Source organism: Bos indicus x Bos taurus, chromosome 15 (genome assembly GCF_003369695.1).
Source record: "Bos indicus x Bos taurus breed Angus x Brahman F1 hybrid chromosome 15, Bos_hybrid_MaternalHap_v2.0, whole genome shotgun sequence".
Classification (NCBI taxonomy): domain Eukaryota; kingdom Metazoa; phylum Chordata; class Mammalia; order Artiodactyla; family Bovidae; genus Bos; species Bos indicus x Bos taurus.
The window spans coordinates 58,045,183-58,069,043 of NC_040090.1; positions in this window are offsets into that span (position 1 = coordinate 58,045,183).

The window sequence follows — 23,861 nt, forward strand, 5'->3', positions numbered from 1 at the left end:
ACCACTAGGGCCGCTTGGGAAGCCCCTAAGCATGCATAATATTACTCTATTCATATTCCAATAGGTGAGGTGAACACTTCTTTCCCTGGGAGCAGCATTCCTTGGCAAGTGAACAGAACTGGATCCGCGAGGGAGCTGCAGCCTGAAAGAAAGTTTCCCGCCTGTCCGGCCCCACCCTGAGAGGAACCCTCGGGGCACAGCTCTCCTGACCATCGCTCCTACTGCAGCTCTGGGCTTCCCTGCTTCAGCAACTACGCCCTGCAGAAAAAGTCTGCCCCAAGCAGAACAGGGCTGAAAATCATATTTTCACGGGATGTCAAACCTCCTCTCCTACCTTAAATGAAAGGTATTATTTTTGAGAAGAGAATGTCACACTCTACCACCAAAATTCTGCTTCCTCGGCAGAAACCCTGGCAGTTTCTCTGCACGGCTGGCAGCTCTCCACCCAAGGCCAATGCTGGGAAATTCACCAGGCCCAACGCAAATCACGGGAGCACAACTCCTCCATGATTCAAACAAGGGAAAGCAGAGTCAAGAGGCCTTATTCCCTTTGCAGAAATGGGGCAGGAACAGGAGGTACCGTCCAGCCACTCCACCCCAGGACCCAGCGCAGGTCCTAACTCTTCTTGGGAAATTCACCCATCACTTTGCCAAATAAATAAATTATCCCCAGCTCAGCAACCTCTGGGCCTTTCCTGTAATAGATGATATCCTTTCAGCTTCATCTTTGGTATCTATAAAAATATACCCTTCGTAGCTGCCAACAAGCTATCAGTCCCTCATCTCTAAGCAATTCATTCTAGAGACTGAGGCCTCCTTCTGATTCACCCACACAGAACCTGCCCTGGAATAAAAGGCTTTGTACGGAGCTGGGAGGGTGGAAGAGGTGTCAGGCAGCGAGTGGATTCGAAGAAATGGGACACTGTCTCTACTTTTTAATGAGTGAGAAGGTGCTTGGGAGAACAGGACAGAAGCAGCCTTCTGTCCCTTGAGCTTCCTGTTGTGTCAACTTCTGTGTGTGTGGCCTGGGGGCTGATCAGGCACCAAGCCCCCTGGAGTCCCAGCAGCCCTGGCTGCTTACCTAGCTGCCAGCCCTAAGTATGGATGTGCAGCCACGGTGGTTACCTTTTCCCAGACCTGGGGGGTTCAGGCCCTACTTAGCCTCTGCAGCCACTCCCAGAGGCCCCTGTGTCCTGACAGAAATGTGAGTCAGCTCTGGGCAAAACGCAGATGATGAGCCCAGGAGGTCTGTGTCTTCTGAGGCTCTGCGGCTGGGCTCAGGTGCCAACCTGCTCCATGCTGGCATCCTCCGTGTCATGGATCCAACTACTCCGAGACCAGGAGGCCAGATGTTTTGCCAAGATGGGTTCAGAGGCACAGGTGGTGACTTGTGCGTGGCCTTTGGGCTCTCGTGACGAGGCATCCGCATCAAGATGCTCCCCTGGCAGGTACCTGGGCACACCATGTTCTTGCCCAGCGCTTTCCCAGGGACCCATCTCTCAGAGACCACAAGTGCCTCCCTTAGCAAGGACTCTCCACTCAGAACTCTCCAGCCTGCTCCTCGAGCTCCTCACTCCACTGCGCGATGGGGCTGTATGCAAACATTTGCTTTGATTTGTAAAATGATCCATATAATTAGGGAAAAGAGTTAAATAAAGGGACTGATTTCAGAGAGCAGGCTCTTAATGACACTAATACCTGACAAAAGGGGTCATTATGGTGGGCTAATGGGCCTTGCCTGGCGCTCCGTTCTCTCAGGACACAATCCAACACAGTCAATTATCTGCTAATCAGGGCCATTTTGTCAGAGGTTATTGCCCTGAAGTATCAATTATAGGAACATTATTAATACTTTATGGAGAAACCACTTGCATCAAAGTGTTAAACTCATGGGGCGAGCCCTTCACCCCTCCCCTCCCCACTAGGACCCACCATCTGCCATCTCTTTTCACCCCCATTCAATTCTCCAACTGGGGAATCCCATTTCCATGACCCACTGGGTCTACTGGGAAGGAGCCAGGGCCACGATGATGTTCCGAATCCTGTCACCTGTGACCGGACTAGCACTCCCAACTCTTGATGCCACCAGCTGGCAACAAGTGGCTTAACCCAAAGCCAAGCCATCACTGTCTCAGGATGAGGAGGGAAGCTGAGGGCCATGGGGCTGAAGGAGCAAGATGGCTGTGTGTGTGTGTGTGTGTGTGTGTGTGTGTGTGTGTGTGTGTGTGCGTGCAGGCGCGCGCCCTTTTTTCTCTTTGTCTCTGTGTCTCTGTCTCTCTCTCTTTATCCATCTCCCTCTCTCTGTCTTTGTCTCTGGGTATATGTCTTTCTATCTTCCTCTCTCTCTTTTCCTCCCTCCCTCCATCCTCCTCCTCCTTCTCTCTCTCTCTCTCCAATGTTGTCCTTTCAAAGAAACAAAAAATAGATACACAGGGACTCTCATTTCAAAATACTGCCTGTTCATGATGCTGTCTTTTCTGTTCCCTAGAACCCACTTCTTCTCCATACTGGACACAGATTTCTCGCCATTGTGGAGGCACCATCAACACAGAAACTGGAGGAATGACTAAAAAAAAACAGTGTGATGTAGAGGACCAAACATGAAAAGGACTTAAGAGAAAGATCAATGAGAATGCCAACCCCACAACCGGCAGTGGGATCTCAGGCAAGTCGCCGAACCTCTCGGAGCCATGGTTTTCAAATCTCCCAGGATACAGCATAGCTTAGAATGCCAGCTGGACCACTTACTAATTGTGCAAACTTGAGAAAGTTATTCCACCTCTCTGAACCTCAGCTTTTCGCACATAGGATAGAAATAGTTCTGTCCATATGCTGGAGCTATGATGAAGGTTAGATGAGAATGTGCACAGAAGCACTGTCCCAGCACCTGACGCATTCCATCCACAGGCAGCAGGATATTCAATCTGCAGTGGAGCCCTGGGGTTGAAATACTTGCTCCGAAATACACAATGAATGTAAATGATCAATGGCAGTAAGTTCTCTCAGCTCCTACACCTGTGAATAATTACATAACTGCCAGGGGGAGAAAGGGTTAAGGGCTTTTCCCACCTAGAAGAGAGAGCAGAAGTAACCCCTGGAAACCCCTTCCAGGGTTCTGGCATCGCGGGGTGGTGCCCAAACCGCCTGGGAGGAGATGGCTTTCAGGAATGAGTGAGAATCTCCACTGTCATGACCCAGCAAGCCTAGACCTGCCCTTCACAATCAGGCACCTCACCAGGAGAAAGGAGATTCGACCCCATGTAGGAATCTCCTATAATCTGGCTCATAGGCCAAGGTTAGTCTCATGAGAAAAAAAGAAAGGGAGAATTTGCTAGAACTTTGCTAGAATTTCCTAGAAAGGAAGGGAGAATTTGCTTTGGTATTTAGTGGTCTCTCCATCACTGTCAACCCCATTCTGTGATTTAGAAAAGAGACGTATAAACGTGGTGTGTTCATGCGTTCACCGATAGTTGATGAGTCCAGCAGTATGACCACGTGGGAATGGGGAAGGCCAACTCAGGAACAGATCAGTTCTGGAGTTTGGTTAATGTGCTAATATAAGTGTCCATCTACGCATGTTTAAAGCTTCCTGTAACTCCTGATCAACCTAAAGGACTATGAGTTAGTCCATTTAGGGAGGCAAAGGCCAAGAACAGGATGCAATACTCGAGAGTTGGAAGAATTGTCCAGAATTTTTCATCATCCCCGGTTCATCTGGGTACAGACATCAAAGAATGAATGTCATTCATCACTGTGAGGTTTGGGGTCAAAAATGTCAACCTGAACATAGCTTAAAGTGCAGAAACAAGTCTGCCATCTCTTTCCTGGAGACTGAGGGCAGTCAAGGTGTTTGGCTGACTTTGGGAGAAGCCCATCCAATGAAGAGAAATGGCCAACACTACATTCAGCATCCACTGCATGTGACCAGAAAGGAGGAATGGACACTTACAGACAAAAGACCTCCGCATCATGTTTGGGGCAGCCCGACCTGGTGAGCCATGTTGGTTGAAGGCCTAAGGTGCTAAGAATCAGTCCTTCCACTCTTTGATCACAGGGTATGTATGTGCTGTTCGGTGGGCCTGGGTAATTAGCGTTGGTGGCAAGCAGTTATAGGGTTAAGTGCTACCAGGGGTTTGAGCTGGGCTGACAGAGCCTGAGCCGCAGAGTGGGGTGGTTGCCTAGCAACAACACCTGTAGCACATTAAGCAGCCAGTCAGCTTTGTCAACTTCTAGCAGGGGCTTTGTAGAGCGGAAGGTGGGGGTGGAAGAAGGATCAGAGGGCACAGAAGTGGAAAGCTGGACAGTGGCTCTCAAGATGGAAGAGGGTGCAGAATTGAGAGTCCCGCCAACAAGGCTTTATGCCTCTTTTCTTCAAGCAGAAGCAGGTAGGCAGCTAGGGTAGGAGTCCAGAGTAGGTGTCAGTATGGCTCTTATATCTTCCTAAGACCCTCACATGAAGCATCAAGTGAAGTTGGAACCCCCTTCCTCAACCCAAGCTCTCAAAGAAGGCATCTGGGATTTGCTAATTTGGGGAGGGTCTGGGAGAATGAGGAGGAGGCATTCTGTGGTTTTGTTTTCAGATCCAGGAGGACTGGGGGCTCATTCCACTGACTCATCTTCGAGGAAGGACCACAGAGAAGAAGCAAAGACTCTGAGAGGGTAAAATCTTTCTCACTGCCTTCCTTTCACACCTTCCCACGCATCTCTCTGGACCCCATCTCACACACACATGAGATACAGCTGAAAAAAAGAAAAGATTTGGGGAAGGGCAGAGAACTCAATAATATTGTTGCTGCTGTCTTTATAGAACTCATGGTCTAGCTTGCCCCTTGATTTTTCTCACAATTTCCAAGCTGCCTGAGAGGGCGGGGGGCAGAGAGTGGTGTATTCGAGGGGAGGGGCCTATTCTTCTGTAGCCCTGACAACCAGAAGACTTGGAATCAACCCCACCATCACTTGTAAGCCATGTAGCTTTCGGCCGATATCTGCACTGAGGCTCAGTTTTCTCATCTGTAAAGTTGGGGGTAATTACAGCTGTCCTACTTACCTTATGGGAATCAAAGAACACCGCTTTCTGCTCCTCATTCTCCCAGACCCTCCCCAAATTAGCAAATCCCAAAGGCAGTTTAAGTAGAAGCACATTACAAACACTGTAAGTTCTCCTACATGTATAAAGCATTGTAATGCAAAGATGCCCATGTATCTGCTTTTTTGGTCTGACCTGAGCTATTTACTGTTTGACCCAAAGCAGAAAAGAGAGGGGCAGCCACGTGGTGGTTGCTGGTTAACTCGATGGCAGAAGGGCTCTGAGAGAAGGCCTATTCAACTATTCTGCTCTAGGTTCACTAGTTTGAATCCAGTCCTAGCCCAACCACTATGGTAATCATTGGGTTTGAAATTCAGAGAGTCTAACTTTCAGAAGACATTTGGCTTATCTACTACCCACTGAATTTTCACCATACACTCATGCATGAGGTTATGAGGGAGTCTGGAGAACCTGGTTCATGGGCCCAAATGTGCATCTAACCCTCCCTCCCCTCCGCAGATCAAGCTTTTCCTTCTCAATTATTGTAAAAGGTGGTCCAGTGACTTCCCAGGTGGCTGAGTGACAAAGGATCCGCCTGCAATGCAGGAGACACGGGTTTGATCCCTGGCCTGGGAAGATTCCCTGGAGAAGGAAACAGCACCCCACTCCAGTATTCCTGCCTGGAAAATCCCATGGACGGAGGGGCCTGGTGGGGTACAATCCATGGGGTCTCAGAGTCGGACATGACTGAGCATGCACATGCCAGTGAGTAGGGGCACGTGTGTGTCCCTTGGATATCCACATCAGCATGCCAGCCACAACTGCCGCTGCCTGCGGGTCCCCCTCCTACCTTGATCCTCCCTTCACGTCTGAAAAAGCAGGCAAGTCTCCCTTTCCACACATCAGTTAAGACAGATCCTCCCCAACCCTTGAAGTCACACCACATCTGATTAGGAAAAAGGAGAATGTGTGCAGAAACCAGCAGCATGAAGGCCCACTCAGGCCAACGTAGCTACTTACCGGCCCAGGAGGGACCAGACCCCTGCATGGTTCTGTGGGCTTTCTGCCTGAGTGGCCATGGGGTCTGCAGACGCCCCGCCACCCCCAGGGTGACTGTGACTGTGAGATGCTCACTCCACGGCTTCTCCGATCCCCATGTTGTGCCGTTATTTTCATGCTCTGGGTTATATTTAACTCAAGTCATAATATTTGGAGGGGGGGTGTGCGGTTGGAAGCCTGCTGTTTCACCAAGAAAGGCATTTGAATATTCTCAGTTCCAGAGAATTCCAAGGGCTCCGGGAAGAGAGTGAGGCGGCTGCCCCAGATTTGTCTGACACATCGCGGTCACGTGGACTCCATTAGTGGATGACTGAGGCAGTGAGCAGGCAGCCTAAAGGAATGTTGTAGAAACGATGAAGAGGAGTCAGTGAGTGATGTCAGCAGGAGGCTGATGCCTCTGGGGGTCCCAGGGCACTCGCCCCACACATCCCTACAGGGAGGGAATCTCTTAATTGGCAATAGCGCATGCCTTGTCAACCACCCCACCTCTTACAGCTGATGTCAGTCTGAAGGGGAGGCAGAATCAAGTCCCAGGTGATGTGAGCAGCACGCTCAGCTCATCAGCCATGGAGGCTCTCATTCCCGATGCCTCTGATAAGAAACGGAAACATCCAGAGGGGACCCATCCTCATCCTGGGGGGGTCAATGCTTCCCCCCAAAGAAGCCCCAGCAAGGTTGTTTGTGTGTGCTCAGTCACTTCAGTCGTGTCCAACTCTGTGTGACCCTATTGTCTATAGCCCGTCGGGCTCCTATGTCCATGGGATTCTCCAGGCAAGAATACTGGAGTGGAGGTTGCCATCCCCCAGGGGATCTTCCCGACCCAAGGATCGAACCTGAGTCTCTTACGTCTCCTGCATTGGCTGGCGGGTTCTTTACCACTGGCGCCACCACCACGGGGCAAAATCCAGGACAGTCCAAAAACTGTAGAAATACAGCTACCTTCCAAGACAAAGATATCCCTGAAGACCTAAATTCACCTGTTTCCAGATTGTATGGACACCCCATAGGTACTTTTAAATTCCGAATCCCTAAGTATATTTTCCAAAAGTTCCTTGTGTGTTACATTACACAACACATTTCTCTGGGAGACTCCAACTTTGGGTTTTGGGGTTTTTTTTGGCATCACTTCCCTGAGCCAGGAAGGGCAGTTTGGGCGGAATCCCAAATGCACGGAGGTGGCGTCTCCGAGATGGAGAGTGAAGACAGGCGGGCCTGCCTCGTGTTTCTTATTATGGTGTCTAGACACAGGCGGGTCTCGAGGCTGCAGGAGACAAGACCTGTCATGTCCCAGAGCACCAAACACTTCCCAGTGAGAGCAGACTCCAATCCCCTCACCAGCGAGGGCAGCTGGCAGGAGACCCGCAGAGTATTCCTTGAGGACAGGTCCCACTCACACCTCTAAGGGTCTTGCCAGGCAGAGGAGTCCAGGATTCAGTGACTCAGGGGGTGGAAAGTAAGGAGGTCCTTACAGTTGGGGGCTACCCCCTGGCCGTGGAGACCACCATCTCCACTCCAGTAACTAAAGCACTAAAACCAGCCTCTGCTTCACATTCATGGGAACTGACATATGGTATAATTTTTTTTTAAATCTTCCGAGTTCCCTAGGCAGCTTTGACGTGAATATTAATACTAACATAATTTCATGATGATTAGAGAACACAATTAGGGGCTATTAATAATGACACAAATAATGACATTTAAGGCCTCATTTTTAATTTGAGTAATATTCTGTCTGGTGGTATTTAAACAGTCCTGTCTAGCACAATTAGGGCAGTGCCAGGGTGTAGTCACTGCTCACAGAATCCGTCAGACCCACCTCACCCACCCACCTGTGTGGCAGAGGGGATGGATGGGGGGGCGCTGGACCTCAGTTCCAGCCGCGGCCCCTCAAGACAGAGGGCCTTGTGAGCAGATTGCAACACAAGAGTGCAACTCGAGAAAGATGGCTGGCAGCTGGAGTGGGGCCCACGGGAAGCGGTCACTTTCATCCTGAAACACTGCTGTCCTCCTGAGAGCTGGAGAGGCCAGTATAGGTGTCCACGTTTCCATTTCAGTCCTAGTTGTGCTGCAGAAAGTAGCTCCCACTTCCTCCCGGAAACCTCTCCAACCCATCTTCCGTCACATTGCCCTACTCCTGTCTTAGCACCCAGTACATTTGATTCTAAATATCTGTTTGCTCACCCACCTCCCCAGCAGCCTGCTCACTTGTTGAAGGGCCGGACTGTCTATTTGCTTTTACCTTGTCTCTTTGCCCTTAGTTCCCAGGCACATAGTAGGCTGTCTGTGAATATTTGTTGAATGACTTAATGACCAAATGACAGTGTTCTGCCTTCCATCCATTGGGCACATGTTGGAAGCTGAAATCTCATACCGGCAGGAGCTCTAAACCGCATCATATGGGCATTTCTGCTGCTGCTGCTGCTGCTAAGTCTCGTCAGTCGTGTCCGACTCTGTGCGATTCCATAGACTGCAGCCCAACAGGCTCCTCTGTCCCTGGGATTCTCCAGGCAAGAACACTGGAGTGGGTTGCCATTGCCTTCTCCAGTGGGCATTTCTAACTAATGCTAAACATGTGGAAGATGATTGGGTTGGTCGAGGGGTTGCACAGAAAGGAAATGTCTGTGAAATACAAAACTTCGGGCAAAAGCCAGGGATGGTTAGAATTTAACCCAAAGTCCTTGACCTTGGTTAAATGGCACTGGGAAAAAAACATACTGTAATTTCATGATGTATTTTGGTGTTATAGACTTGATTGTGTATGATGGAAATTGATAGCTAAGCCTGGACTAAAAGCTGGATTTTTTCTCCCAGTTTGGGATTCTGTAGCAGAAAGGAGGAACCAAAATAACAAACTTCCTGTTAAGTGAGACTCTTCAATGAAAAATAGGAAGAAGATGAGGAGGAGGAGGAAGGGAATGGTGAGAGGGGGATGAAGAGGCGGGGGCTGGGGGGAGGAAAGAAACTCAGTGAGCATTTATCCTGGGCCAGCATCTCAGGCACTTGACACCCACTGTCTTCTTTGATCCTCATAGTAATCCTACGAGATATAGATTATTATTACTATTTTCGTTTCACGGATGGTGGAACTGTAGTTTAAAGAAGTTAAATCAACACGCCAGGTCCCAATACAGCGGGTGCTGATCCCAGCCACAAACCCATGTCAGTCCGACTCCAGAAGGCAGACGGTCACCACCCACTGAACTCAGACAGGTGACTGAGTGGGAGGGCAGGTGGAGTGCTGAGCCTCTGCAGAGGGACGGGAGAGGAGGCAGCTCCTCGATGCCCCTCCCACCTGAGGCTCGGGCGGGGTCTGCAGGGGGACAAAGGGAAATCCACTGGCCCAGGGCCAGAGCAGGCAGCCCTAGGACCAAAGAGGGCAGGAGCCTGGACTCCTGGATGGGTGGTCCCCGGACACGTCCGAGGACAAAGCTGGCGGGCAGCCGGCTCCAGAGCAGGCCAATGGGGCTTTGGCCGAGCCCAGTGAGGCCACAGAGGCTGGGGCAGGGTGTGCAAACAGCAGGGGAAGTTAAGTGGAACCTTTCTGGGTAATTGACTCTGTCTGCCCACAGGACCCCCTGCCAGGCCCAGGCAGGCCCAGGCCTGATACGCTGCAGCCTGTCTGGAGTCTGTTCTGTGAGGCAGAGTGCCTGGCTGACAGCAGGCTGGTAATTTTGTTATAAGACTCCCCCCTTCTGTTTGCAAGCCTCCTTTTGTCTGAATTCCTGTGCCCACAGGCAGGATGGAACTGAATGGAGGATGGGGGGGCTCAGGGGTGAGAGGTGTGAGCCCCCACACCCACCAGAGGCCCTCCAGCCTCCTTCAGCATCCTTTCCAGGTGTTGAGCCGGTACCCATATCCCTCCCAGCAGCAAGACATGTGCCGGGGATTCAGAAGGGCACTGGGTTCCCATCAAGCGGTTCTTGCAGCAGCAGGAAGCCCTTGAAAGCCCCCAGAGCTGGTCACTCATCAATGTCCTCCTCCTGGGGTTGAATACATATTTTCTGCTGCTACTTACCACCATCCCCCAAATCCTTCCTTTTTCCTCCTGGTTTGCATAGCCTGGGCATTCTGCCCACCCAACCCTCAGATTTGGTCTCCCAAGGCAACAGCAGGAAACATGGTCTGCCTAACAGGTGATCTTGGGATCACCATGCCTGACCATTTGGAGAAGTAGCTGGAGAGGTTCATGTGGGGGGCTCAGGAAAGGCCCAGAGGAGATGACAACACCAGAACCAAGGCTGGCATGAGGGTGGAGCTTCCTAGGACCCACGTGGGGGACAAAGAGGCAGAGCAGCCATGTAAAATAAGGCAGGGGCAGGGCTAGGCTACCCACCCCCCACTCCAGCTCCTCTATTGGCTCTGGGGTTGCTTTCCACTCTGGGTTTATACGGGTTTAAATCAACATTCTCATCTTCCTCTGCTCACCCGTAGCTTCTCCCGGTGCCTTGAGGTCTAGGACTGACACTGGCATTCTTCCAGCTGAGAGACTCCTGATGCGCCCTCACAGTCAATCAGAAGCTGAGTAACACTGATTCCCCTTCCCCATGTCTCCCTACGTTCCATGGGTACCAGTCAAGGAGAAGCCCTTAGACCATCTTGCCCAGACTGTCACAAAGGCCCCCTTGCTCACCTCTGGGACTTCTAGCTCTCCCCCACTTCACCCTCTTCTATCTATACCATTATCAGAATTAAATTCACAAAGGGTAAAGTTATTATATACTCAACATTTACAAAGAGCTGACCATGTGCCAGGCATTATTCTAAGCACTCCACAGACATGATTTATTTGATCCTTACAACAACTTCATGGAGGTAAGTACTGTTTATCATTCTCATTTTACAGATGAAGGAACTGAGGCACGGAGAGATTAAATAACCTGCCCAAAGGTGCATAGTTAAGCTAAGCAACGATACAGCCAGGAATCAAAATCTCCACTCTTTCTCCTAAGAGTAGCAATGGTCACATTACACTCTCTTTTTACTCAGCAAACTTTCAGGGTTTTCTCACTCTCTGCTGCTGCTACTGCTGCTGCTAAGTCGCTTCAGTCGTGTCCGACTCTGTGCGACCCCATAGACGGCAGCCCACCAGGCTTCCCCGTCCCTGGGATTCTCCAGACAAGAACACTGGAGTGGGTTGCCATTTCCTTCTCCAATGCATGAAAGTGAAAAGTGAAAGGGAAGTCACTCAGTCATGTCCGACTCTTAGCGACCCCATGAACTACAGCCTACCAGGCTCCTCCGTCCATGGGATTTTCCAGGCAAGAGTACTGGAGTGGGGTGCCATTGCCTTCTCACCCCAAATCCATCTCCTTAGCTTCTACGCCTTCAAAACCCTGTCCTAACCTACCTTCCTACTCTCATTCTTCACCCCCAGATTCCAGCCCAAGCTGCTGCATCTTCTTCCCCAGGTGCTGTTGAGCCTGGGAAACCTGTTCTCAGTGTGCCTTCTATCACTCCATTTCTGCGTGCCCAAATCCCTCCCTTCTCATCCTCCAGCCCAGCCAAAAGTCAGGCTTTGCCCTTTTTGAACTCTTCTTAGGTGGTTACAATGGCAGGAGGATTGGCCTGGGGCCTACCAGGTTAAAATACTTAATCTCCTTAATGGTTCCGTCACCTTAAGAAAGCAAATTCACCTCTCTGAGTGTCAGTTTCCTTGTCTATAAAATGGGAGTGATAAGAGTATTTTATTTTCCAGAGTTGCAATAGCTAAAGGAAGTGATTTGGGGAGAGCGTCTGGCTCCTAGTGGACCCTCAGTAAAGGTTAACATCCACCCCCTACCCTCCCAGCTTCTTGCCCTCACAGCTTTCATCATGTCTCCCTGGCATTTCAGCTGTTCAGATTCTCAGGAAACTGTAAGTTATCTAAGGGCAAGGATAACCCATCGGTCTCTGCATTCTCCCGCACTACTTGCCAAGTGCCCAACATTGCTGGTGCTCCATCAATGAACGAATAAAGGTACGAATTCATCTAAATGCTTGACCAGGGTCAATTTAAATGTTAGAAAGGGGACCCACCTACCAAAGGAGATAGATCCAGATGATCTCTGAGCTCTCTTCAACAATCTCTTTCTAAAGAGAATTTGTGCAAAACACAATTCTCTCCCTATCTCATCAAGACATCGGCATGAGGTCACATTGACTCCTCAAATCCATTTCCAGCCCACTCACACTTTTTCTCCTCCAAATTCTTTTTTCCAGGGGTCTGGCATTTCCAGTCCATACCAGGAAGCTGAAGTTCTCCTGCGGCCCAAAGCACGGCGGCCCCTGGCGGAAAAGTCAAACCAGCAAATAGAAATGTCACTCAATCATTTCCCCGTGCTTTCCTCTCATTGGCCTTCTCCACCGCATATAATGAAAACTGCTTTTTGCCCAAATATTGTTTGAATTTCAAATACACAATTTCCCCCAGGGGTGACCAGATGAAAAGAGAACTCTGGTTTGCAACATAAGACCTCTATGTGGAAGTTGCCTTGAATGAACACCGAAACGAAATTTTTATTGAGCTCCTTGAAATGACAGAAGCACATCAAGGCAACCAGGCTCCCTTCCCACTGTGGTGTGCTAAAATTATTTTAAATGAACACCAAGGAAGCACCCCTCAAGGGGTGAGGAAAGAAGGAAAGGATTTTAAACGCAGTGGGCAAAATAATAAATCCGTTCATGGCATCTAACCCATCCCTACAAGCACCCCAGCATGTGTCTTCCGACGTGTCTCTCTGTACAGACTCTGACTGTCCACAGCTGGGGCTCTTAATCAGAGGGAGGAGGACAGTCTAAGAGGCCCTAGGGCAATGATTCTCAATCCTGACTGCATTAGAATCTCCTAACGTGTTGTAGAAAAAACAGATGCCCAGATCCCACCCTGGACCATGTAAATCAGAGTCTCTATGTGTAAGGCCCAGGCCTCAGAATTTTATAAAAGCTGCCAGAGGATTCAAATGTGCAGCCAGGGTGGGGTGTATACATCAATTCAGAGGGTGTAACCCCTAGAAATGGCAGCTAAACTTGTGTATGCGTGAGAATAGGTGTGTGTTTCTGGGGTAAGACATCATAGTAAAAGTCACTTAGTCATGTCCGACTCTGCGACCTCATGGACTATACGGTCCATGGAATTCTCTAGACCAGAATACTGGAGTGGGTAGCTGTTCCCTTCTCCAGGGGAATCTCCCCAACCCAGGGATCAAACCCTGGTGTCCTGTACTGTAGGTGGATTCTTAACCAGCTGAGCCACCAGAGAAGCCCGAGGGGTCAGTTTCAGACAATTCTTTAAAATATCTGCAACTCTAAACAGGTTCTCATAATACATCTACACCTTATGTCATGGGTTCCTTCCAACCAGAAAATGATGTGTACCTAAGATGTTGCTGAGGTTTAGGAGCTAAGGGGCAAACAAAAGTTCTCTGCTTCCTTGAGCAGTGAGCTTGTTGATCAAGATCCCACACGGCAACAAGCTGTCAGTGAGGGGTTCAGGGACACTAATGAGGGAAGGCCCACTGAAGAACAGAGGGAAGCATTCTCACAGGCAAAAACAGGGCCCCGGTGTAATTTACTATTTCGGCAGCCCAGCCTGTGGCTCAGCTGACAGCTGTGCCCAGCTCGGCCTCCAAATCTGGACATCAGAAGCCATGACCAGAGGGAGGGTCAAGTGCCCAGGATCTCCTATTTTGGGAACTCCATAGCTCTGGCTGGCCACTGCACTCCATAAAACTGTCCTGAGAGCCAGCTAGGAAGTGTGTGTTGGGGACCGGAGGGAGGCAGATGATGGTGGAGTCCCTAAGCAGCATCTGCAAGACTAAGAGGCCCTTTGGAGTTTTCAGTACCATCAGAACATGATTTCAATAAATCCAGGGAGGAGGCAGGGCAGGGGGCAGAAAGTGGGGCAAGGAGGGAAGGTGCTGGGCTCACCAGCTCCCCAGAAACCCTCCTCCAAGCCCTGGAGCCTGTTCTGGTAACAGCACCACTCTCAGCCCCCTCCTGCCTGGCTCCCACCCCACCGCCCAAGGCTTGGTGAGATATCAGAATTTAGGCTCCTCCAGGGTACAGCCAGGCCTGCCTGTAGCACCGCCACTGCCAAAAGGCGAGAGGGCCAGCCTCGGGGGCTGCCCAGCCCCAAGTCAGCTGCCTAAGTGCTCAGCCCCGCTCATGAAAGGGCCCCCTCTTCCTCTCTTCTCAGCCCTGCGCTCTAATTTATCCTCCCCTTTGATAACCAACTCCAAACACATTGAGTCGCGGCCCGGCCATCAGCGCACAAAGGCCTGTGCTCTCCCGGCTGAATGCGCACTTCACTCTTGGGGGGATTTCTATAGAAGGCGAAATCCACCAAACAAGCTATTACACTTAAATCAGACAATGCCCGAGGTGACGGCGAGGAGACCAGCGTTAATGACTCAGCTAGCAGCGGGCTTCTCTATGTGGAAGCTCTACCGCAGCATGGCAGAGCAACCCGCTGCCCTTCCCAGCCTCGCGGCCAGATCACTCTCCTGCTCCCGCACTAGAAAGTTGACCCTCTGTGTCTGCCGGCTCTCTGAATCCTGAGTGTTGATTCCCCCAGGCCCGCGTAGACTGACTCTTAATTCCCTTTTTGCCTAGGAAAAAGAACTGAGAAATGAAGCCTGCCTGCCCCCTTCTCTCGCCTTCATTCTGAAGATGAGGAAACCATGGGGATTTTTGAAAATCACATAGGCAGCTGGAGACAAAGCCAGGATTACAATCTCTTGTTTCTCGCCTCGTCCAATTCATACAAGAACTAATATAAATTAGGCGATGCACATAAGGCACTTTGCATAGTTTCCGGCACAGGAAAAAGTGCTCGATAAACATTGGTTGTTATTCGTTGTAGTAGTAGCAGCATTTTTATACATCGCTCAACTACTCAAGGAGGGCTTATCATGAGCCAGACAGTCTTAGGGTGCTGAGCACAAACAGTAAACAGAACACAGCCCTGCCCTTCTGGAGGTCCTACTCTCATGGAAGATTCACATTGAAAAGGCTCAGACAATTATATAGCGTATAGTGGTGTACAGTGGAGAGCGACAGCACAGGGGAAGGAAAGGATGCCTTCGGGGTGCACAGGGAGAGCTCCCGATGCAGGCTTGGGAAGAGAATCTGGTGTCTCGGCTGAGAGGGAAGGAGGAGTTGGATCTAGCCAGGTGAAGGCAGGTGGGAAGGAGAGAGACAGGTTGGGGAAAACAGAGACTTCTAGGAGGAGAGTATAACTGAGTTGTAACTGAATGTGCGAAAGCAAATAAGGAATGTAAAGGTGCACGCGGGGAAGATGCAACATCTCAAACTTGGATATATTAGAGGAAGCACACCGACTGAAACTGCCCACCCTGGCCAGGCAACCATAGTAACCATTTGCATGAGTTATTTTATGACAGGATGTCCCAGTAAGGAATACGGAACTAATAAACCACCACCAACCAGAAAAATTCGGGAAAGGTCAAAAGGAGAAGCTACGTGTCCTACCACCTCCCAGAATCCTTCTTGCTGGCATCCATCTTGGTTGAGCAATGCATTCACCACCAGGAAAGACCCTAGAGTAATTGACCAAAGAAAACCCGGAAACCAACCCCATCAACATAAAACCCGAGACTAAGCGCCACACGGCAGAGTAGTTCTCCTGGGTTCCCTTACCCTGCTGCTCTCCATCCAGGTGCCCCTTCCCAATAAAGTCTCTTACTTTGTCTGCACGTGTGTCTCCTCGGACAATTCATCTCCAAGTGTCAGACAAGAGCTCGCTCTCAGGCCGTAGAAGGGGTCCCCCTTCCTGCAACGGATGGGGTGAAGACAGGGTGGTACAAGGGGGAAGGCCAATGGTTGTGAGATGTGAGACTGGAGACACAGGCACAAAAAGCCATAGGAAGGAGCCTGGGCTGGAGGAGTCAAGGGATCACAGGATCCACAGGCATGCAGAGGTCACAGGGGAAGTGGGCTTGAGGGGTGGTGGTGGGTGGGTATGGGTGGAGCAGTGCAAGGAGACCACTTAGCAGGTCAAGACCCAGTTTAGCACTCGTTCTGAGTTTCATTTCAACCCACTGCGTGCCTGCAAGCATGCTAAGTCACTTCAGTCACGTCTGACTCTTTGAGACCCCATGGACTACAGCCCACCAGGCTCCTCTGTCCATGGGATCCTCCAGGCAAGACTACTGGAGTGGGTTGCCATTCCCTCCTCTGGGGGTCTTCCCAACCCAGGGATGAAATCCGCATCGCATATGTCTTCTGCGTTGGCAGACGGGTTTCCTTCGCCACTACTGCCACCTGGGAAGGCCTTCAACCATTATGTGGTTCTAATCTTGAGTCACCAAACAAGGCCCACCAATAGGAGAACTCATGGGAAGGGGAATAAGCTGAAAGTAGACAGCTCTGGCCCCAGGAAGAGAGAAATCAAACAACAACAGGTTTCCCTGGCCACTTGGACCATAATCCAAAGCCTGGAGCATCCAACAATGAGAGCAAGTTCTTCACCACCAACCAGATACGTGACTTTAGGACACCTCCATTTCCCCATCTGTATAATGAGGACATTCACTAAGTAAGTGGTAAGCTGCTTTGCAGTTCTCCCATTCTGCTGTTCTATTACTCGAAATATAGATCATATATTTTTATTCTAAGAAGGCTTGCTTTGCATTTTAATGTTTATAAAAACAAGGCAAAATGGTTTGCATGCTATAATACAGGAAACACAGCACATCAAGATCAAGTATCATGCACAGCAGACATTTCCACTTCTGGGTCCAAGAGACCCAGCTTTGACAAGGTCGAGGAAAGGCTGCTTGGGAGCTGTGGCTCTGAAAGTCCAGGCTTCTTCTCACAGCCTGTGCACAGTTCTCTGGTCTTCAGGAAACCCTCTTCCCAAGGCCATTGCCCTGAGAAAAGAGGTTCTACAGAAGGCCATGTCTCTCTCTCTCACCCAATAGCCCTGGCAGCTGCTAAGGCAGACACCAAAGTTCCAAGGACTGGGGGCAGGCGAACAATACAGTGAATTCAGGCTGGGGTGAGAAAAGAAAAAAAAACGCATCAGAGCTGTTTTTGGCTGGAAAGTTGCTCTCTATCCCGTAGCTTTAGGACGCCAGCAGCGTAGCATCCAGAGGCACACAGCTGCATGGAACAATTCAAAAATTGCCTTGTTGGACTACAACGTGCCAATTTTTAAAATCTAGAGCCATTTTCACTATTACAGTCTGTGCCGCCTAAGCCCGGAGAATTTTCTTCTGGGAGGGAAAATTGGTTCCGAGGTTACCATTAACCCCCATTAGCACAGCACGCCCCATTCCAAAACTATTCTTGGGAACCAAGGGGGCCAGAGGAAGCTCAAGAGACCCACAGCGAGGTTGGTGCCCAACATCCCGGGTGCTAACAGCCAAAGTCCATTAGCCCATCCTCAGGAGGGCAAGAGAGTGCATGAGATGGGGAGAGGCGAGCGAGAGGGAACAGAGAAGAATCTGGGCATGAGCTTTCCCAGGAATTCCTAGGCTTTGGGAGTTTCCTGGCACAGCTCACTTCATTTGGGTGGCTTGGGAACTTACATGAGCCGAAGAGCAGGAACCAAGTCTAAAATCTGCAGAGATCCTCTGGATTTCGATCTGCAGCTCTCACCTGTGACTCCGCTCTCTAATAGAGGCCAGTGCCTCAGAGGGAAGTGTTCTCCAGGAATTGGTTTGGGGGCGGCCATCCCCTCCCCCCATTCCTTGCACCCAGCTGCTCAGGGCCCAGGTCTTTGCCAGATAACACAGCTCTAAGGCTTTGTCTGCCCTGGTGCTGTATATGGAAAACCACTCCAAGCCATTCTAAGCACAGTCAAGAGCCAGCTGCCTTGATCATGGGGTGTGCTGTGACCTCCATCTCCCCAAACACAGAGCAAAGACCCACCAGTTCAGCAGAGAAGGCAGCGGTGACAGTGACTGCTGCAAAGCAAGGAGAGAAAGACAACTGTGGGAACAAAGCGGGAACAGCGGGCGACCGAGGAGAGCAGCACATCCACTGATCTCTCAAGCGTTATTTTTCACATGCCGGTGACAGAGCAGTAGGCGCTGGTCTTGGATCCAGCGAGCCCGGGAATGAATTCTGGCTCTGCCGCTTGACCTTGGACAAGTTACTTACTCTTTCTGAGTCTCTGTTTCTTCTTCCCTAACCTAGGAAGTAAAAAATAACCACCCGGCAAAGTGGATGTCAATATTAAGTGAGATAATATGGGAAAGGAGTGACCATATAGTTTCCTCCAAAATACGTATGTATGTACATTCATGAACAACTAAGGAAGCCCACCCTCCATTCGAAAACATCTCTCTCTTGTTAACAGAATGACATTGCTTCATTCTTCTTGCAAGCGTTTGCCTCAGTGTCTGAGATTGTGACTAGGTGGATGACCAGCTCTGAACTGGTCAGAGAGCTTGTCAGCCTCCTTAATGCTCAGCAGTGCCTCTCCAGCACTATTGGAGAGAGGAAAGCGCTCTGATACAGCATGGCTTCCCTCCACAAATATTTAGAGCATCTTCCAGATGTTAGGTCCTCTGCTAGGCACTGGGGCTCCAAGATGAACCATATCTGGTCCACTCCCAGCCCTCCAGGGTGCCAGGGAAGCCAACACAGCAGGCCCATAAATACAGCTCATCACAACCCTGCAGGGAGAGGGCAGGGAGGGCTCATAACAGGGTCAGTAGCAGGGTGGGCCAAAGAGGGCGCCTCCAGGGGTGGGCCCCGGCACAGCGGTTGCGTCTGTCCCTGCAGACACTGGGAAATTGACCTCTCTGAGTCATGGGGTTATTTGTGCGGGAGGGGAGGGGAGCGCGCAGGGCTAAGTGCTGACGGGACGTCCCTGTCAACACAATGTTCCGCCTGGCCGGGCCTTCATATATAAAGATATTTAATGAATTAGTTAATTAATGAGAGGAGTTTGATTGATAGATCATATGGCGCTCGCAGCAGGGTGAGTCTGACCCTCGATATCGCCGCCTCGGCTGCAATCCGTCCCCCTCATTGGTCGGGAGAGCGCGGTCGCTCTGGCAATTTGCATGCATTTAATGTAGCTCTTTAATAGGATGTAATGTTAGCAAAAGCCAAAAGCGCAGCAGCTGTAACTTAAAAGACAGCCCCATTACTGCAAGCCTTATAATTAGGGTAAGAGGGAGACTCGGTCTGCCATATGTTAAACTCTTTTGAGGTTAATAGCTCTGTAAGATTTTTGCAATTTAAAAAAATTACACTTGAAGGATGATGACAAGCCTCATCAATGAGGCGCCTCTCCACCGGAGGAAAGGGACAAGGAGGAGCCCAGGTCCCCCAAGACCATCTTCCCCGGGGGACGTGACCAGGTGGCCCCTCTCCCGCCGCAGGGCACCCCGTCCCCACCGGCTTCCCGCATCCCGGCCCCATTAGCGCGTGGCAGCCGGCTCAGCTTGGCGGAAACGGAGCTCGCCCACCTGGCTCCGCGCAGCCGCCGCAGCCTCCGCAGCCTCCGGTCACCGCATCCTCCCGGGGAGGCAGGGCGGGCGCCAAGCGATCAGCGCGCCCCAGGCCGAGGAGCAGCACGGCGCGTGCTTACCTTGCAAAGTCCCGGGCAAATCCAGAGCAATTACGGGTCCCCGCAGATGCCCCGGGCGCTAAATACACAGCAGGACCCGAATCAGGGAACACGCGGCGGGCGCTGCCGGGGGTGGGAAGAGGAAGTCGCCGGGAATTTGCTTGGTAATTACCGGGCACAAGGCCTTGGGGTGTTTGTCACCTCTGTGCCACAGCCCACGGGGCAGGGTTGGGGACGGAGTGAGGGGCGAGTGGTGCTGAGCCCTGGCCAGAGATTGACCCTGGAGCGCTGGCCCCTGCACCCTGGCCGCGACGTAGAATAGAAAGGCCTCCTCACCAAGCCCGCGTGAGCCCGGCTGCACCCTCCCAACCTCTGGTGTCTTTCCTGAGGGTCCGTTCCCAGCGACCTAGGGGCACGGGTGGAGGGGGTGGGGCGGCAGGCAGAGGGAGTCAATCTCTGGATACCTGAGTAGCCTCCTCCCGCGGTCCCTCCCGCCGCCTGCGCTAGGTGGGGAGCCGGGGCCGCCAGGCACATCGTCTCCCTGAGGAGTTCTGCCTCCCGCATCTTTCCCTTCTCCCTCGCTGCCTCGCAGAGTGCGTGGGAGTCAGACCAAATTCCTGATGACAGACACTCCAGACAAAACAACAACAAGGAAAAAAGAAGTAATCCCTCTTATTTTTTTAAAAGGGGGCTCTTGTTAAAAGGAAATTACAGGAGAGATCAAATTACTGCTAATTGCACAATTACCTGATTATCTCTGGTACCAAAAATACATGAGATCTTTTCCCCTTCCCAGCCACTTTAAGAAGTCTCAGGGACATCTCTGGGGAAAGGACACCAATCTCTTCCGCGCAAACACCAAAGAATATGCAGAAAGGGGGCTTGTGGGTGAGGATAGCAAAGGGAAGCTTCAGCGGGGCCAGGGTAGACCCCCAGAGAGGAGAAGGAAAGGTTCTGAATTGGGGAAGAGTAGGAGCAGGGGCTCAACATTCAGAAAACGAAGATCATGGCATCTGGTCCCATCACTTCATGGGAAATAGATGGGGAAACAGTGGAAACAGTGTCAGACTTTATTTTGGGGGGCTCCAAAATCACTGCAGATGGTGACTGCAGCCACGAAATTAAAAGACGCTTACTCCTTAGAAGGAAAGTTATGACCAACCTAGATAGCATATTGAAAAGCAGAGACATTACTTTGCCAATAAAGGTCCGTCTAGTCAAGGCTATGGTTTTTCCTGTGGTCATGTATGGATGTGAGAGTTGGACTGTGAAGAAGGCTGAGCACCGAAGAATTGATGCTTTTGAACTGTGGTGTTGGAGAAGACTCTTGAGAGTCCCTTGTACTGCAAGGAGATCCGACCAGTCCTTTCTGAAGGAGATCAGCCCTGGGATTTCTTAGGAAGGAATGATGCTAAAGCTGAAACTCCAGTACTTTGGCCACCTCATGCGAAGAGTTGACTCATTGGAAAAGACTCTGATGCTGGGAGGGATTGGGGGCAGGAGGAGAAGGGGACGACAGAGGATGAGATGGCTGGATGGCATCACTGACTCGATGGACGTGAGTCTGGGTGAACTCCGGGAGTTGGTGATGGACAGGGAGGCCTGGTGTGCTGCGATTCACGGAGTTGCAAAGAGTCGGACACGACTGAGCGACTGAACTGAACTGAACTGAACTGGAGTGGGGGAAGAGAAATGGCAAAGATAATAGAAACGCATCTTCCAGTGAAGTATATGTCAGAGCTCACAGGGCTTCAATTTGGTGAGACCCATGGAGGTCAGGTCACTTGCTCACGGTTTTTGGAGCTCTCTGCAAGGCATAGGGGCCTGAATGTGAGCTGGTGTTGGGTGGGGCGTTGAGGAAGCTGTTGAAACCTTCTAAACTCTCATTGCCTTTTGGGGGCAGAGATTATTATGGTGGGCTTCTGCAACCCTGGTACAAAAACCTTATTCATATTACAAATCCTGATTTGAAAGGCTGCTTATTGGGAGCTGCTAAAAACGAACAAAATAATAATAGCCAACTTTTGTTCAGGCTCTATGGTTTATAAAACGTTTTCCCATCTGCTTTCTCACATAATTCTCTCACCTACCCTGTTCTGTCGGAATCCCCATTTTCAAACGCACTAACAGAGACCCAGATGATGTGAAGAACTCCCCAGAGGTCTCATGAGTTGTCATTGTAACACCTAAAGCTCCAGGCCCCGTATCTTTACCCTGAATCTCAGAGCCTTGTCTTGGGGAGACAAGTGAGGGCTTAAGAGGATTTCTCTGCGTGGGACTGAGGCCGCGTAAATAAGGTGCTGAAGTTAGGCTTTATTATCTTCTTTACCTTCATTATTTTTTTTTAAGTCAGTGGCCCAGGCACTCTCTGCTTGGATCTCCACTTGGATGTGGCCCCATCGTCTGGAGCCTTTTTTCCCATGGGAAAGGACCTCAGTTGAGACACCAGCCTGAAATGTCACTTCCGGGTCACCAACGATACCTCGGCTCTTTGATGAGAAAAGGCGGAGCAGGTCCTGGTTGAAGAGTTTGCTTCCTGTTCACCCCCTCCCATTTTGCCAGCCAGTCAGAATGAGGAATGAGACCCTTCCCCCAATTCCCCACCCTCTTGGCTACCACAAACTGGGGAGCAGCAGGTGAACAGGCTTAAGCCCCAAGAGCCCTGTCAGAGCCATGCAGACATGAGGGCCACTGCAGCTTCCCAGAGGCTCCTCGGCAGTCAAAGCCACTCCTCCAGAAGCACCATATCCCACCCCCACCTCCCTATGGAGTAGCCATGGTGGCTTCAGAATCACCATCCACAGATCAATAGCAGGGCAATTACGGGCCTTGCATGCAGCCGGCCGGGCCTCCCTCCGGAGGAGCATGGGGTGCATGCAGGAGCAGAGGTTCCCTTCATTAGGGCAGCCAGTCTCAGAGTGACACCAGAGCAAGACCGAAGACACCCACGACTGGGGGCTGGGAGGCATCTTCCCAGGAAGAGCTTTGAACTCAAGAGGAGTGAGGAGAATGAGGGGGTGAATTGGCCTAAGAGGGCCTCTCAGAGGAAGAGGCTGACCCCAGGCTTGCCTCCCCTTGCCGCACCCCATCTCCCTGTCTAACCAGCTCGTGGCATCCTCCTCTCCCCCTACACAGACCACTGGAGGGAAGTTAATGAAAAGTAAACAAACTGATTTTTCCCATCAGCTACCCTTGGCTAGAAGGTCCTGTGGCAGAAAGGGTCAACGGGCAGTCAGGCAGGCTGTCTAAGGCCAGAGCAGGCAGAGGGCTTGAGCTTGGGCCTGTTTCCCAATAAAGGCCTGCTTGACAAAGGCCCCAGGTTCTAGACAGGCCTTTTCCTTTAAGACCAAGCCCTCCATCTGTGTATAAACGTGGTCCCCACGATATAGATGCTGAGGATTAAAGATGAATCAGACTTGCGCTTCTTAGAGTCTAGAGTCTTGTGGGAAAGGCAGGCACATGGCTGCTAGACTTGGAGAATATCAGATACCTCAAGCCATTGAGAGGACGAAACAGAAGTTAGGAGTGAAATGCTTTGAGCCAGGTTTCCCAGCTGGCAGCGGGGTCTCAGTGAGAATCAGGTGTCCTGATCCCTGTCCAGTCCTCCTCCCACCACAAGGCGGAGCCGAGTGGGAGGCGGTACTGCACTTGCTTTGCTTTTGCCCGCTCCTGCCACTTTCCTCACCTGCTGCTTGCTCCTGGGTGAAGATGCATAATTAGCAGTTGCTCCTCAATCCTTCCTGCCCAGCAAAGGATTTGATAACATTTAAATTATTCCATTTAAAAGGAAATTTCCTCAACACTCCCTATTCTCAGGCAGGAGAGCTTGGCCAAGATATGACACAGGAAGACTGGGGACACAGGTCCATAGAGGGGTGATGGACCTCAGCAGGAGTCCTCTCCTGGTCACCCAAAGGGAATGCATTTTTGTATCATGCTCTTTTTTTCAGTGAGAATGGGCTTGGAAACGCCATGCCAGCCTGGCTCCAGCCTCAGGGCCTTTGCTCTGGCTGTTCCCTCTATCTAGACTTTCCCAGCTATCAGCACAACTTACTCTTGACCTCCTTTAAGTCTTTGCCCCAAAGGCAGCCTGTTGAAGGAAACCTCCCTTGACCTCCCTACTTAAAACTGAAATACCCTTCTCCCAGTGTTCAGCATCTTCACCCTGCTTTCCAGTTCTCCGTAGCACCTGACGACTTCTAACTTATTATATAATGCATTCGTTTGTCATGTTTTGTGTATGTCCCACTTCTG